This window comes from Manduca sexta, chromosome 9, assembly GCF_014839805.1.
Source record: "Manduca sexta isolate Smith_Timp_Sample1 chromosome 9, JHU_Msex_v1.0, whole genome shotgun sequence".
NCBI lineage: Eukaryota > Metazoa > Arthropoda > Insecta > Lepidoptera > Sphingidae > Manduca > Manduca sexta.
The window spans coordinates 7,498,263-7,507,354 of record NC_051123.1 but is presented as its reverse complement, the minus strand read 5'-3'; the positions used below and the strand labels follow the sequence as shown (position 1 = coordinate 7,507,354).

Below are 9,092 nucleotides of genomic sequence, written 5' to 3'. Positions count from 1 at the left end.
GCACTCATAATTGGTAACCCAATAGAAAGTACAGAACAGGCTGAACAGACAGTCGACCAACAACAATTTTCGTCATAGGCTGGTCACCACGCAGAATGACCTCTTCCATTCACGAAAAGACACACCGTTTAACACAAATACAAAATTTACCAGAAGGAGCATGCAAAAAAATATAGGTAATAAAACCTGTTAAAGTTTTTCAATAAAAGTGCAGTGAAAGTCCACTGTAATATTATCTTTCTAATACTATAAAATTAGTTTGTGAAGATGTTTTGATATTTGTTGGAAGTAAACGCTGAAAAGGCTGAACGGTTTTGGGTGAAATTTGGCAGACGGATAGATCGTGTCCTGGATAACTCAGGCTAATTATCTTGGTAATTTGCTGCCATTAATACAAGGATAGACCATGTATACTAATTATTTTTTAATCTGATTTTTTAATAGACGGCGCTTGCGATGTTATGCGACACTATATATCGCTACAATAATTTACGGACTTTTTTTAAAACGGGAATGGCTTTTTACATAAATTTTATATATTTGAAGTTACATAGATATTTATAGCGCATAACATTATACTACCTACCATTAAATATTGTTAAATATAATGTAACTCAAGCACCATAACGTACCTACGTTATGGTGCTTGAGTTTATTCTTTTCTGCGGATATCATTAAAAAATATTAGATTAATTGCGTTATTAACTATTAAAGGTCATGAATAAATGAGCCTAAGGTAATTTGCTAAAGTATTACTTCATAAAACCTTATAATATTTTATTTTAGTCTTACTATTTACACTAATACTATAATTCTATAGATGCGAAAGTTTGTGGAAATATTTGGATGTTTGTTGGGAGTAAACGCAGAAAAAGCTTTACATATGTGGATGAAATTTGGCATTCGTGTATACCTTATCCAAGATTAACATATAAGCCACTTTCCATCATGGCAATTTGCATCCGAGTGAAATATTTGAATTTTTAATATAATTATTAAAGTAGATGGCGCTAGTGTCATACAAATGGTGTTTTTGATGCTACAGTGATTTAGAAACGTTTGTAGCGAGAAAGGCTATTCAAGCGGGCAAAACCGCGAGCACCTAACATCTTGTAAAAGAAGAATTGTAACAGTGTTACTCGGTATAATAACAAATTATGTAATGCTTATCGACCGCGACGGGCAGGTTGTTAAATAAACTTCCGTGCAAATGTAAGGTCGGCACAGTTTCGGGACGGATATCACTTTCTAGATCTAAAGAATTGTATAATAACATTTCGAGGTTAGTACCTAGAGAGAGTTAGAGAAGAGTATATTAAATAGGATATAGAAATTAAAGAAATACATTTTAGGGCTGGAATCCGTTATGAAATCGATGCTGCTACTATCGTGCTGCATTATAGTTTCGGCAAAAATGTTTTTTCCAATATGCCGGCATAATTGTGTCGACTGGCGAGGGATAACCTGTCGTCAGTCGATACTATCTGGACCGCGCTCTGCTTACCGTTAGGCTCAATTGTAATCTTATTATTTCAATTTGCTGTGGGTTTTTAAATAAAAGTGAAACTATGTCATCACCTTTCCATGGATGTTCATGATTAAAGAGAATTTATAGATGCCTAGTAGACCTTTAAGAGGGAGTACCTACAAAATTAAAATAAAAATATATTATATATAAAAATAATATCAGCCCAGTATTATACACTGTCCCACTGCTGGGCACGGGCCTCCACTACTACTGAGAGGGATTAGGCCTCAGCTTACCACACTGGCCTAGTCCGGGTTGGTAGACTTCACATACCTTCGAAATTGTTATTGAGAGCTTCTCAGGTATACATGTTTCCTCACGATGATTTCCTTCATCGTTAAAGTAAGCGATAATTCACAAAGAATACACACATAACTTTTTAGAAAAGTCAGAGATGCGTGCCCTTGGGTTTTGAACCTGCGGACATTCGTCTCGGCAGTCTGTTCCATTCCCAACTAGGCTATTGGCGCTTAAAAAAATATACTGTATTTACGTTATTCCAAATTGCGGATATTCAATATTCAACAAAACAATTAATATACTACACTAATATGTGCATGATATATTGTTAATTAGGAATTATTCAAGGTACAGTTTTGAAAGTGTGGAATATTAGAAAAGGTCATTTATCAAGGTACCGCGTGATTCAAAAGAATATATTCATTTGTCGTGTATGTTATACACATATAAAGTGTTACAATCGCCTTGATCTACTCCAAATAAGTAGGAGGTAAAAACAAAGTAGGTACTGGTAACTGACATAATATTATTGCCTTCGAAGATTCTCCTAAGATTTTGTATCCGACTCGATGGATATCACCGTAAGAATGAGTTGTCAGAACGGGTCACAACGATGAGTCTACTGACCGCAGTGACACGTTCTGACGCCTTGTCTTTCAGGCTATAGTAGGTTAAATTACAACAGCACGTCGAGGAAGACGAACAGGCGAAGTCTCTCTTGATTCGCCATTACATTTATACACTTACATCCATCAGACCTTAGGGCCAAGTCACGAAGTCGCCACCCGAGCAACACCTCGAACATTTCTTTGTCAGGGGTAACGAGTGAGCGAGACAGTTATACGGGGGATTAGGAAGCATCCTTGACACAGAGCAGTACTGTTAGCGCCGCGCAGCTGTGATGCGCCGCTCGCTACACCGCTAGCCGCGCCGCTTGCCGCGCCGTTCGCCACTTAGCCCGTTTTTGTGACTTTGTTGCGCCTTATATTTTTAGTCTTTACCTTTATAAAACTCTTGTTTATTTAGCAAATTGTTACGCTCGTAACATGTAAGATATTGCACGATAGTCGATAAATAACTACATGTAAATTAACTCGATAATTCCCAATTCCTAGCACATAGGAGATTGATCTGTATTTCGTAAGATACTCGTACGCTATTGATATGCGCGTGCGCATTTCACACGTATTTCGCCGTTATAAACATAAGTCGCGTGGGTCAAGGTCGTACGCGTATAGTATTCTAGTGTGCGGGTGTTGTCACTGCGGCCTTGCTGTGATGGAACTTGCTGCACAAAGGACGCTATCTTCTGGGATTGTTCTGGATCTAGGTGACAATAGTGACGTGAAATTCTTGGATAACTACCAGATATACCTGGTCCGCTCTGAGGTCCTAGGTTCGAATCCCGCGTTGGGCAATGTGATATATGGGTTTTTTTGCTCCGTAAATTCCGGGGTCTCGAATTTGTGCCCGATATGGTGATAGGCTCGCCCCCTATCAAATCTTGGGACGGAACACACTTGGCGAAAAGTTTGTGCTCTGGTTGTGTCTCTGCTTACTCCTTCGGGGATAAATGCGTGATATTGTGTGTGTGTGTGTACCACATCACATCTTGCTCCGCTTGTTCAGCTTCACAGCAAATATTTCGAGACGTATGTATTTAACGTTTTGCACAACTGTTTTACGCTACGATTTTTCGTATTCGCTACTATATTTTCGCAATAATATAGGCGTACGTGAGTATGGACAGGCATCTTTCCGCTGCTCGGCGAGCGGAATATGTGCGTCATTGCTTGAAATTCAATGTATTTGGGGGATATACTCGTGAGTGACTTTCGCTGTCGGATGATCGTAATTATTGAGGTTCATTGTTTCTGTAATTGTTGTGTGAATTGTAAAATAAGTCGGGTAGCTACAGTTACAAATAATTTTAAGACTATAATATTCAATGTAATATGAATCGAAAAGTTTGTGAAGATGTTTATAAAAGTACACGAGAAACTATAAAAAATTTAAGAATGAAATTTGGAAAAAAATACACTTAATTGCTCATCGGAATTTTATTAACACCAGTGATGGACATGATAATATTTTCCACAAAAATTATTAATTAGCATTCAAAGTGCGTTTCGTGTTGTGTAATGTTCTTATGCAACGTAGCGAGTCAATGCGCGGCCGGTTACAAGTTACAAGTTACAATATAGCCTTGAATGTGAAGGACGTTGAGATTTTGAGGTACCTTTTGTTTTGATAGGGCTATAGTCTAAGAAGGACTTAGGTATTCGTGTGCGCCGAACGACATATTTTTGGTGGCCGATTATTCCCCCTTTTTTACCTGATTTCAAAAGAAAGAAGGAAGTTCTCAATTTGACGTGTTTTAGGTTTCAAAGTATTTTTGCATGCTTTGGGGGGCCTTAGGCCTCATTAATATGAATTAAGTGTTGCTAGCAATCATTTAGACGCAATTATCGCTTAAAATGTGACTGAACACGCGCAATGACGATTCAATTTTTGCTCGCGTTCATGTATATGAGTCTTGTGATAAATATTCAAAAAACGATAATTGCTACCAATAATTACTCTTTGAAATGAAGCTTAAGATTCCTTTCTGCAATCGTTAACGCTATTAAAAAATGTATGGGAAAGAGATATTATAACGATAATTCACGTGGCCTAAGCGAACGATTACATAAGACGAAACTGTGGGAAGAGAAGGATGTGATAGTTTGTGTTGAATATTTTGCGAATTCGCAATCTAGAGTAGGTATCCACTTGGTATAAGTTACTTCCCGTTCACATAGAATCGTGAAATTTGACACGAAGTCTTACACACATATAAAGGAAAATATCTGATAATCGTATATATGTACTTTAGTAACAAAAAAAACGCATTTACTATTACAAACTTATATTTTTCGTTTGGTGCAATAACCGTGTCTAGCGATTGATCGGCAAAGTTAAATTTCTCAAGTATGAACTATATACTTACTTAGATTACCTTACTTACAAGTTTGTACGGAATCGTCGATGCGAGAGTCCAACTCGGATTTCTCCATTTGTTCCACCAAGCCGTTATGAACATCTCTAATTTTTTAATATTCATAGTAAAAAGTTACGCATGGATAAAGTCACCATGATATTGTGTGAAGGTTGATTGATTTGTTGTGTAAGAATGAGAGTCCAAAAGCGGCGGTAATGAGCACTGATGAAACATCGTGTCTCTCATGATGAAATGTGCCATTTAAACATATAATAAGATTGTAATAGGCCGATGTCTGTACATTATAGGATACTAGCGACCCGCCCGGCTTCGCACGGGTGCAATGCTGATACTAAATACACTACAGAAAAACTGTGAACGTTGTATATAAAAACATAGCGGCCCGCTCTGGCTTCGCACGGGTATAACATAACAAAATAATAGTATTTCTCCACTATTTAATGGTTGTTATTATACATATAAACCTTCCTCTTGAATCACTCTATCTATTAAAAAAAATGCATCAAAATCCGTCGCGTAGTTTTAAATATTTAAGCATACAAAGGGACATAGGGACAGAGAAAGCGACTTTGTTTTATACTATGTTGTGATAGAATAAAAAATGATACGGGACCTTTTTAGAGTAACAGAAGCCGAAACAAGAGTTTTTAGAATTTTTGTCTGTCTTTATGTTCGTATACGCATCTCGCGAAAACTACTCAATGGAATTTAATTTAGTTTGCATCTATGTATTGCTAGTGGTCTTACATAAAATATAGGCTCCATTTTATCCCAAGAAACAGCGGGACTTTTATCCTGGAAAAAATCACGCGGCCGTAGCCGCGAGCAAAAACTAGTGTATAATAAATAAAGCACGAGTGTTACAAAAGAAGACTGTCACAAATTCTTTGTGGTATAATTGTCTTATTATATCCCATGGGAGCAAATTTCAGAGATAAGAACTAGCCTCTGTGTTAATCCAGGACATAACCTACCTGTGTGAAAACTTTAATTTAAATCCATTCAACTGTTTATCCATTTAACTAGTTTACTTATAACAAACATCAAAACCTTTTCACACACTTTTGCATTCATAATAATAAGTAAGAGTAAAAAGTAGATTTAATATCGATAACAGAAGTAAATAAAAAGACAATCATGCATCGCAATGTCACAGTAAGCTTCTTCTATTTCTTTCAAGTTATAAAAATGCATACATGTAGTAATGTACTGAACCTTTGACGTAATTGTGTATTCGTGCTCGGCTCATATTTGCAGAATATTTTCTAACATTATTTCTGCATCTACATACAATAGATTACCAAATAGAGCTGTCTACTTGTCAACTAATGCAATAACATATATACAAGAACATTAATGTGTTTGAATTATTTTTATTTATGACTTTTATGAAATCTGTTCGTCGTATTAATTCTAAAACAAAATAAATCATTTAAATCTCGTGAAAAATATACAAGTCATAAGCCATTGAAATTAGGTAGTAGGGATGAGTGTCAAAAAACAGAAAAAGGACAAAATACTTGTATGGGACTTCATCGGGAATAACGATGTGAGCGAAAGAAAAAGATGGAATGATATCCCCACTTCACGCCCACTCCTGCACGTCTCATTTCTTAACGATTATTAATGCTGTTTTCACAAAAGGACTACTTTTTTTTGTACTAATTGCTGTTACATATTTAAAATGCACAAAATAAAACATAGTCAAATACCCTATTGTAGTGTTTTGTGCTACGAGCGAATGTTGTGCCGCCGCCCCCCCCCCCCAGTCGAATGGCGCGCTAGCTATATTTTCAAAAGCTATCTACTCGAAATTTATAAAACATATGGAAACAAATTAAACATCATAGGTATATCGACAATATGTTTTCTTAACTTTAGTAGTAAATTTTTTTATAATATGGATCTCTCGCCAGTCGGTTCCTCATTATTGAGGATCGTGACTCTCAATTATTTTCATTGTGATATTTCTCCATCGGCTTCGGTCTTTTGCCTTATGAAATGCTGTATGAATAGAAATGTTCAACGCACTGGAAATCTGGTCTATCCATCTTTTGGCGTTTCGTCCTCGTGATCTCTTCCCTTCCAACTTCTTCTAGGGTACTCGCCATTTTAATTTGCAAATAGCAGAAGTAAATAAACAATTTAGTAAAGAATAACTTGGTAGCTTAAAATTTATTTTATTATGTTGCTGTTGAAAGAAGATTGGGGAAAGAAATATGAGCTTTAGATGTATTGGATCCCTAAATCTGCCGAGATCATGTTGCGCATATGACGTGCAACATCGATGCTTGCTTCCTGTTGTTGTGTTGGATCGTGCAAACTGATTCAACGACATTGTATTAACCACGATTAACAAATGACTTAAAGTTTAACTCAAAATCTATTTTTTTACCAGTGGAATGTTTGCCGGCAAACATGACAACTACATGACATTACGCATGTCACGGGAATATAACCTTATTATTTACTACATAATAAGGTTATTTTTCCGTGACACGCGTAATGTCATGTAGCTGTCATGTTTGCCGGCAAACATTCCGATGATAAATGGGTTAATAGACAGGAAAACCCACAAATGAATTATCGTATACCACACAAAAAAGAAAACAATTGCAAATCTTACATGCAATGATTACTTCTTAAGCAATAGTATATCTTAGATTTCATTACATTATATTTCATACGCTGTAATGCGGAATCACGTTTCGTCACGCGGCTGGTCAAGGGATCGTCTTCAAGGCTTATTGTGCAAGTAGATGGTCAGTTTTGGATGCAATATCTATCGAGCGAGGTTAATTTGTGAGGTGAAAACGTATGTTGTTACTAATGGGCATGATTCATACACTCTTTAACATAAAATATTATGATCGACAGGAAATATAACGGGTAATCTATATAATATATAAAAATGAATCCCTATTTCCCTTGGTCACGCGTGATGACGCGTGAACGGCTGGGCCGATTTCGTTTTGTTGCGTTTGTTATTGTCAGGAGAAAGTTATAAAAAAGTGCGCGGAAACTTAGAAAATTTAAGAAAACTTAACGACAATATTAATTTTACATAACTGTCAGTGGTTGAAATAACTGTCAGCGATCGACAGAATGCGCGCGTGCATACATAGTTAACACAGGACAACGTCTGTCGGGTCAGCTAGTTCATAATATTATATCTTTATTCGGGTAAAGTGACCTCACTCCACCTGATAGTAAACGGATGGGAGGTTAAGATAAAAAAAAATGATTCACTATACTATTAACGTTTCCTTGTAACAAATAAACCCAGAAACAAGTCACGCATAGTCGTAAAAATATAGCGAAATATACTTTCGCGTTATGAACTTCTTCCCTTTTGTTGCCGGTAAAATACCGCAATAATAAGTAATTATTTACATTGTATAATAATTGATTTCCTACGCAACGATTTCAGCATTGGCAATGGCGAACACGTGTCCGTCATAAACCTAATTAACATAGTAGTTTTAAACCGGATTAATTAGAGCAAAATTACTATATTGCAGAACCGAATAACGACTTTGGTTATACAAGACTTTCCCGCCCTCACACCCACCACTACAACTCCTGTAAGCCAGGATCAGCAGTGGCACGCATTTTATGACACCGAGCAGTGAAGCTCGGCGAGTCTCAGAGAAAACTAATTATCCCGCAACGAAATTAATCAAATAGAAAGTTGGAAATATTAATTGTCCACTTCCCTCCATAGCAAACCATAGTTAACGATGCATCGGTTATTCGTGAACCATGTTGTGTACAACGAATTCTATTGGAGTCGTAGTAATGACGTTGGGGCTCGTAAATATATTATTACTACTTGAACTAGGCATGAATTTATAGTAAATATTTAATAATAATAATAATAATATCAACCCTGTATTATATACTTGCCCACTGCTGAGCACGGGCCTCCTCTACTACTGAGAGGGATTAGGCCTTAGTCCACTACGCTGGCCTAGTGCGTGTTGGTAGACTTCACACACCTTCGAAATCCCTATAGAGAACTTCTCAGATGTGCAGGTTTCCTCACGATGTTTCCTTCACCGTTAAAGCGAACGATAAATTCACAAAGAATACACACATGATTTTAGAAAAGTCAGAGGCGTGTGCCCTTTGTGTTTGAACCTGCGGTCATTCGTCTTGGCAGCCGTTCCACACCCAATTAAGCTATCGCCGCTTCACTAGGCTATCGCCGCTTCGCTTAAATATTTATGATACTGTTAATTTAATGTATTAAATGGGAATCATATTTTGTGAACGAGTGAGTGCAATTCCTTATCACTTAAGAAATATTATTTGACTACAGGC

The 9,092-nt window shown here is 36.7% G+C and overlaps 1 protein-coding gene across 1 annotated transcript in view; it reads left to right on the top strand.

Annotated features, from left to right (window-relative positions):
• LOC115453721 (flotillin-2) overlaps nucleotides 1–9,092 on the top strand; it is a 357,821-nt gene that overhangs the window by 236,278 nt on the left and 112,451 nt on the right. The gene's annotated exons all lie outside the window — the stretch shown is intronic.